Source organism: Gymnogyps californianus, chromosome 10 (genome assembly GCF_018139145.2).
Source record: "Gymnogyps californianus isolate 813 chromosome 10, ASM1813914v2, whole genome shotgun sequence".
Lineage (NCBI taxonomy): Eukaryota > Metazoa > Chordata > Aves > Accipitriformes > Cathartidae > Gymnogyps > Gymnogyps californianus.
In genome coordinates, this window is record NC_059480.1 from 26,712,044 (window position 1) to 26,720,733 (window position 8,690).

The 8,690-nt window shown below is 43.8% G+C and overlaps 1 long non-coding RNA gene across 3 annotated transcripts in view; it reads right to left on the bottom strand.

Moving 5' to 3' along the window:
• The window catches only part of LOC127020131 (uncharacterized), a 56,320-nt gene extending 50,496 nt beyond the window's left edge, over positions 1-5,824 (bottom strand). For all 3 annotated transcript variants that reach the window (XR_007767019.1, XR_007767018.1, XR_007767017.1), the window contains exon 1: positions 5,721-5,824. This is a non-coding gene — a long non-coding RNA (uncharacterized LOC127020131). The remainder of the gene's footprint in view (positions 1-5,720) is intronic.
• Positions 5,825-8,690: the final 2,866 nt, after the last annotated feature.

An 8,690-nucleotide genomic window follows, 5' to 3' on the forward strand; every position in this document is an offset into this window, starting at 1 on the left:
GAATTTAAATGACTTTTTATTGTTTCAAGTCCATCCTCCAAGCCCATTGCACTGAAATCACGGCAATGGTGCTCTCCAGAGCGCCTGGATGTTCACAGGCTTCAGTTAATTGTATGCAGATTTCTTTTAAACAGTGTCTTTCAAAGGTTTCTTTATGATGAAGCACTCCATTAAAAGGCTTAAACCATGTTATTGGCATGAATGTCTGCTCGCTCTCAGTTCTAGTCCTCCACCTGAGCCTGCAGCTGATCTGCACACGAGATTGGCAACACAGCACAGGACCATTGCACTGTCATTCCCATGCCTTGCAGGATCCGGCTGCACAGAAAACACTGCAAACATCCCACACACACCTCCGATAAAAACTAAGAGAGTTAAGCCATATATGTTTTCCTGCTCCGTTGCAGAAAGTGGCTCAGCTTCCAGATCAGCACTTTTAATATAGCTCAAATTAGTTTAGCTATAGCTCAAAAAACAGTTCGCTGTTTCAGGCTGTTAACCACAATGTCTTATAAAATGAAGCATGTTTACTGTCGTTTTGGAAAAGTCATTCTTTCTTTATGAATTTGGCAACGAAGGATTCAAAAGATACCAGCGTGGGATTGTTATCATGCGCAAGCCAAAGCTGTCAGGCTTCATTACTTCCAAGACAAAAATTACAGAATAACGTATTAAATGCTTGAATAGAAACACGTAGTGCATCACCGCTATCCCGTGGTAATGGGATGACACCAGCCGCCGGTGCCTTGTACTGCACAGCCTCCCCCGCGCTGCGGTACAGCAGCCTGCAGCTGATAAACGCGGCAGCCCCGAGCCAAGGCTGCTCATCTCTTGCAGCAGCTCCCAGAAACGCTGCCAGCGGTGGGAGGGGGCTGCATCTTCATGCAAGCTGGTTCCGAGGCCAAAATAAGGTTTTCAGTCCTTTATAATAAATAAATATATGCTTTTTTTAAAAAATGTGGCTTTTTGCTCTGGAGAGGGGAGGAAACCCCACTTTCAAAGGCTTTATTGGGATGCTTCAGCCAAAAAATTGATTTTTTTAGAAACAATATTAGCCAACAGTGATCTTCATTGCAGCTTTGTGCCTACCTCATTCTTTGAGGGTTGGGGGGCGGGGGGGGGGATGGGGGAGAGAGGGGAGGGTTGTTTCCCACCCCCTCTCTTCAATAACAGGCAAGTTGTCGGGCTTTGACAAGCAGGTGCTACATCTATGAAGCAGCTACGCTCTGCGATTTCAGGATATCCCCCCTTCCTGCTGCAGCCCTGACCTCACTATGCAACACACTAAAATTCACGGAGACGAACATCCCCAAACATCCCTCCTAGACCCTCACCAACCTCTTGAGCCCCCAATTTCCTCAGGTTGACCAGTGCCCTCTCAGGTGGGATCCACATCAGAGCCCAGCACTACTCCTTTCCACCCGCTCCCAGCCTTGCTGTTCTTCATTCTTTTCTTCCCCCACTGCATCTCCTCCTTCCTTTTTATCCTCCTGCACTATCTCCTCAGATCTTTCACCATTTGAAGAGAAAACTGTTGGCAGAGTGGCTCAGCCACTGGCCCAGCCCTCTCCGAGATTATAACATCCCTGGTCGAGGGGCTAAGGGACAGATTTGAGTCCCGATTTGTACACCTGGGTAATAGATACTTGTTTATTGCTTGACTTAGCATTGTGTTTTCCAGTCTCCTCTAAACAGCTTATTTTCCAGAAATAAGCAGCCAGGGTAAAGTTTACCCGCAGGCAGAACGCTTGCGTGAGACCCATTCACTTAAGATCAACTTAAGCCTTACTTTGATGGTTTAACAGGAATTTACATGGTACACACGACTTGTTCAAGTTCCCTACACAGGGAAGATTTCACCCTCTTTGCACTTCAAAGTCTCAGCTTTCCCATCCAGCTTTTCAGAGTGTGCATCCCATTGTGCTCTTAACACTTTTCATCCTTTTCAAATTACACCATGGTATCTCGCCGAGCTATAATAGCATCAGCCCATGACCAGCGGGGATCAGTGAGCCAACTGGAAACACGAGGTAGCTCCAAGCACCAACATCAAGCAAACATCCTACACCGCTCTCAGCGGCATCGCACAGTACCGTGCAAACAGCCTCCAGACACGAGTTCCCGCTACAGAGCTGCGCCTTCAAAATATTAGTCGTTTTGAAGAAAGAAAGAGAGGAAAACTTTTTAAGGTTGACTTCTTGCTCTCGCTGCTGGCAAAAGAAGTGGCTGCGTGTACTGCTCAATTCGTGCAAACAAAAGCTTTTACCACATCCTCTGTCTTCCCACATCGAAAGGCAAGATAATTGAAAAAGGCCTTTTGGCACTGGCACCTAGACTAGAACTGCTATTTCCAGGAGAAGGGCTTTAAGTTAGCTATGAGTAGAAAAGCGTGGCCCTAACATAGCCCCAAAGAGAAGATCAGGCACCTCCCGAAGCGCAGAAGTGCACACAACACTAAAACAAACAAACCCGAGCTCCTATAATTAAGGTATTTAAATCTACAACAGACCAACCATCAAGGAGTTTGTACTTTCTCTTTCATGTCTCTTAATTAAAAATTTGTCAGAAACTTCGGGCTGGTTTTCAGAAGTGCCCAGCACTTCCTATCTCCTGTTGTGAATCTTAATGACCAGGTTTTCAAAAGGGTTTTGAACAACATGCTTTCTTTAAAGAAATAAAGGTTTATTTTGAGCATAGTTCCATGAAGTATGGGTCTTACCACACCAGCAGACTTCACAACACCTTAGACCACAAACTCCATGAGCAAACTTTGGTGCTTAGAAAAGCCAACATTTGGAGTAGGGAGTTGTGAAAAATGTCTGTGGGAAACACTGCAGACAGATCCCATCCCTGCCTAGGACTGAGGAGTCATATTTTGGCATGGATGCTCAGGTTCACAGCTCTGCCCGCTGCTCTGAGGTTTCAAAAAGAAAGAACAAAGTCATCTCTCCTCCTAAAAAGAGAAAGGCCCAAAGATGGTCATGAATTAGTCCAGCAGTTATAATGGTAGACCAGGATTCAAGTCTCTCCTCTGCCTAAAGGGAATTTACTGATTATCACCCCTGGAAAGACTCCAAATGCCCTGAATCTCATGCCTGGGTCACAGGGATGCTTTTGAACCATTCTGCTGCAGTTGTTTCATTAATCTCAAAATTTTCTCGGATGACAATTACACCTTAGCAGTTGGGGCAGACCTTTTATCTCTACCCTCCCAAACATTCCCCTGTTTTACGTTAAGGGAATAGCATTTTATATTGACAGACAAGTGAATCATGGACTGGGATCTAAATGTTCCCAGAGCCACCCAACAATAGGGTCTTTCTCAAAATTTCAACCTCAGCAAAGAATATTTTATTCTTTCAAGCTGTACTGGGTTTGCGTGGCAAGGTTTTGGTAGCTGGGGGGGCTACAGGGGTGGCTTCTGTGAGAAGCTGCCAGAAGCTTCCCCCGTGTCCGATGGAGCCAATGCCAGCCGGCTCCAAGACGGACCCGCTGCTGGCCAAGGCCGAGCCCATCAGCGATGGTGGTAGCGCTTCTGTGACAGCATATTTAAGAAGGGGAAAAAGACTGCTGAAAAGAAAACCTGCAGCAGAGAGAGGAGTGAGAAGATGTGAGAGCAACAGCTCTGCAGACCCCAAGGTCAGGGAAGAAGGAGGGGGAGGAGGTGCTCCAGGCGCCGGAGCAGAGATTCCCCTGCAGCCCGTGGGGAAGACCATGGTGAGGCAGGCTGTCCCCCGGCAGCCCATGGAGGTCCACAGTGGAGCAGATCTCCACCTGCAGCCCGTGGAGAGAGGACCCCACGCCGGAGCAGGGGGATGCCCCAAGGAGGCTGTGACCCCGTGGGAAGCCCACGCTGGAGCAGGCTCCTGGCAGGAGCTGTGGCCCCGTGGAGAGAGGAGCCCAGGCTGGAGCAGGTTTGCTGGCAGGGCTTGTGACCCCGTGGAAGTGGGGACGCGCGAACCCACGCTGGAGCAGTTTGTGAAGAACTGCAGCCCGTGGGAAGGACTCCCGTTGGAGAAGTTCATGGAGGACTGTCTCCCGTGGGAGGGACCCCACGCTGGAGCAGGGGAAGAGTGTGAGGAGTCCTCCCCTGAGGAGGAAGGAGGGGCAGAGACAAGGTGTGATGAACTGACCCAAACCCCCATTCCCCGTCCCCCTGCACTGCTGTGGAGGGAGGAGGCAGAGAAAATTGGGAGTGAAGTTGAGGCTGGAAGAAGGGAGGGGTGGGGTGGGAGGAAGGTATTTTTAAGCTTTGGTTTCATTTCTGATTATCCTACTCTGATTTGACTAGTAATAAATTAAACTAATTTTTCCCCAAGTCGAGTCTGTTTTGCCCGTGATGGTAATTAGTGAGTGATCTCCCTGTCCTTATCTTGACCACAAGCATTTCGTTTGGGTTTTTTTTTTCCTCCCCTGTCCAGTTGAGGAGGGGGAGTGATAGAGCAGCTTTGGTGGGCACCAGGCATCTAGCCAGGGTCAACCCACCACATCCTCGTTAAGCAATATTTTTGTAGCTTTCTCACACGTCCACTCTGCTGATGCAGTTTTCAATAATTTCCTTGGATAGCATTACATACCTCTAATATATTTTTCAAATTAAAGATTAAGAGATGTAAAACATCTCGTCTGGAGCAGTAAAAGGTTGCCCAGTATGTTGGAAGATTTTTTTCAGCAATACAGACCAAGTGACAGGGTTGGGCAGGGGAATGTTGGTTTGGTTTTTTTCTCCTGCTAGAATGGTTACAGGCAACCAAAACCAAAAGAAGACAAGTAGCTCGTGGCATACATCAATCTTAATTGCTTTCTACATTTTATAGAAGCAAGGAAAAAAGCCTTGACCCTACCAAGCAAAACTGGCAGGAAAATATAACTTCTCCTTAGAGCAATCTGACCTTCAAGCTCTCCCCTTCTAGCAGCTTTCTCTAATCCCAGACAGATACACTTATCAATCATAGCGGGTGAAAGAAAATGAATCTGTCACAACAGTGACATTGCTAAAATTATAGCCAGCAGTGTCATTTGTTAATTTGCTCAGCACCTCTCATTTTCAGTGTTTGAGGATTTATCAAATGTATATTTCATCCAAGAGACAAAATATTTAACCCTTGCCCGAAAGTCTACATTTTTCTAATAAAGACTTAAGCTGGAATTTATTCTGGCCCAGGAGCCTGGGATTCCTCTGTGAGAGGCTTTCCAGGGGACTCTCGCATGTCCCAAGACCTTCAGGAACTTCAGTTTACCTTTTCATAAAGCAAGGCCAATATCTCATTTGAGGGAGATGGTGTTGCTTCAGCTATCAAAACTGGAGAACATCATCATACAAGCTAAAGGAATCCTTTTTAAATATATTTTTCAGTGCTCTCCCTTTGCTTGTGCCTTTTAGCTCCATTTCAGTAACATTTTCATTGAATTTAAAACGAACAAACAGCAAAGAACAGATTTTGTTAATGGTGCAGCACTTCCCTACATTTCACTGCTCACCCAGCATTTTACCAGTCTGAATGATGTACAATGACTCTGAACCAGCGAGATATCCGAGCAATAGCAAGCAGAAATCATACGTTCCAGTTAAGACAATCTCTGCTCCAGTCTGCTTTTAGGTATGTGTACCCTTTCCACTGGCTAAATTGTGCATTGCACATGAACATCTGAAGCTGCCATCTGAAATTCAGCTGGAACAAAATATTTCTGTTGAAAGTAAATAGAAGCACAATACTTACAAAAATTAGTCTCCAGACTTCCACTTCTTGCAGAGAAATTAATGCATTATTCAGAGTGTGAAGCTTAGTCTTGGCTACATCAGTCAGAACAGCAGCACAGGAGAAACTGGGATGCAGAAGAAAACATTTAAGGTTTTACTACTACATTTAGAAGTACAAAAATTCAAAATCTAAATAAAATATGATTCCACCAGAAAAAAAAAATCCCACTCCTGCCACTGGCAGTTTTTGAAGCAAATCTTTCAACTGCTTAATTTGCATTCACCTAAATAGGTTAGTTATAGGTCAGGTGCCGATGCTCTCGACTATTTAGAAATATATGAAATATTAGTAGCAAAAGAGAAATCCACTCTAACAGAAGGCTCTTGCTTTTTTCTAAAACAGGACTATTTTCATTACAAAATCCTTCAAGCAAAGACAGACTTTCTTCTTTTCTAGCCAGAACAGGACTCATTTGCATGCAAGGTAGGGCTGATTCCTGAGCAAACAACTAAAAACTTTCCAAGCAAAAATATTCATGCATAAAAACAAATTCTTTGCACTCATATTTTGCATGCCCTGATTTCAGAATTAAATCCATGTTAACGGATGGTTACCTGAATGCGACTATCTCAAGCAAAAGAGCAAAAATGCTCATTGCAACATTTTAGTGCGTTATGACAACTCACATGAGCTGGTGGCATCCATCCAGTTCCTTAGCAGTCAGGTATCTACGTATCCCCACTTGAAAACAAACTTGAGGGTCATGAAGAGCCAGAGTATCACACAGAGGAGGACGACATGGAGGGACCAGGGACAGGTCCTGCTGGTGGTACAAGTGGTCACCAGCACAGGAGCTCCATCCTACCATCATCTACTCACTACCCACTCTGCAGGTACATGGAGATATAATTCCTCCCAGGCCATCAGTCTGGCACGTTTGACAAGCATTGAAGTTACCCAAGGAAAATAAAATTGGCAGTGCTTACAACTGTCCAGAAGGAAATCAGTAGGAAAACACTGGTGTTGACCACATGGTTTATTGCTGAATGCTGCACAGACTGTTAATTTGGTACAGCAGCCGTGACCCTGCATTCTGGACCACCTTATATTTTTTGAACAAGATGTGCATTTTGCTTTGAAGAAAAGTGTGCTTAAGCAGCTGGGCGGAGATGGCCATAACTTGTGTTTCATCTTCCAAATTTCATTTCTTTAACAGCAAGCCCTGCATGACATTAACAAAGTGGATCAGGGATCCTTACTCAGTGTTATGCTACGTATTCAATGTCACTGCAAGTTTTCACTCTTGCAGAAGAGCTAAATTTATGGCACATAAAATTAGGAAGTAAAGAAACAGGGTCAGCTGCATCTGATATGGTTTTAAACAATTGCACTCCAGAGTGATTCAAATCCTCTTGGATTCATAGTATTTGGAATAATTGTATCATCATTTACAACCCTGCTCAGTAGCCACACGAAGAGGAGAGGTTTTAAATCACATTGTCATGGCAGCGTTGTTAGAGCACCTGAGCCACGTGAGCGGTTTTCATCACGTTTTAACAAGACAGCAATAAGTATGGCGATCTCTGAGCATCACCGCCTGCTAGGAGGTGGGAAGGTCCATCACCCCCATGACACAGGAGGATGAGAATTAGCTGAGCAGGCTAGCACAGAGAGCAGATGTGGATGGGTAATAGGAAGAGAACGGGCAATATCGTCACCATGCTCCTTGCACACTGGCAAACTCAATGTTCACTCCCTTTCCAATGGGAAATAAATATCCTTCTTCCCTCATTAAATCAATAGCTAATATAGAGTTCTAAATGTTGAACAGTCACTTTTGTTGGAGTGATTCCCCTTGTTATGAGGGGTTGGATGTCCAGCTGATCAGAAAGACCAAGGCAGTGAAGCCTTTTTGAATTGGAGCAGGAATTTGAGTGAGGGTCTCCCACATCTCAGCTGAGTGCTCTAACACCAGGGCTCTGGGCCCTTCTGGGGGCTACATCTTCTCTCCTTCCTCTGAGAAAACACATTCTGATTTCAAGAATCGTTTCTGAGGCAAACCCTAGATATTTAAAATGTAACATGAGTGAAATGAGCCCATTCTGACCTTAAACGCTCACTGCACTGAGGACAACGGCAGTCAATTATTACTTTCATTTCCAAAGTGGTTCAGCTTCTTAAAATGAGAACAAAGTATCTGGGTTAAAACTGAAAAATAGCTGGTTAAGAACATCAGTAGTGACTTAGAAAATGTTCAGTAAGTAAGACAATACATGCAAAATGTATTAGGCATTAAAGGGACGGTAATCATTATCTGCTATTGCAATTTCATATCGAGAAATGCATTGATAAAAAATGGAAAGCAATTTACTTTAATAGGCAGATATTTTGGGATCTTCACATTAGGTACTGAGTTCATAGCTAAGGTAGGGGTTTTTTTTTGTAAACTACACATTTAAGCAATAGGACTTTTTTTTTTTTTATACAAGATTCAGTAACATTCTCATAACCCCTTTGTATCATACAAGTATTTTTCTTTAGTGTCAGCAACTCTTGCAAATTCATGATTTTTTAATTTTATCCTGGTTTTTAATCTGTACAAATTTCAAGATTAATTTAAATCCAACTTAAGAATGTTTTACATTTATCTTTGACAGTAATAGAGAAGAACTCAAAGGGCCAAAAAACTAAAGGGCAAGAAGGGTGGACTCCACATGAACTTTTATCATCTCACCACTCTATCTTATGACTTTAGGATTATTCAAGATTTTCAAAGTTTTGTGTTTTGTAGACAAAGACAGATGACACAAGGTAATCAAGCTAACCTATCCTACTGTGTTCCAGCCTTACATTTAAAAAAAACAAAAAAAAAAAAGGAAAAAGCCAACCCTCTATTTGCCCTCTGATGCTCAATAAATGCAACAGTATATTATAGGCATTTAAGTCACTGCTTTGTAGATATCATCAGACATTTCAAAGCAATAAAGC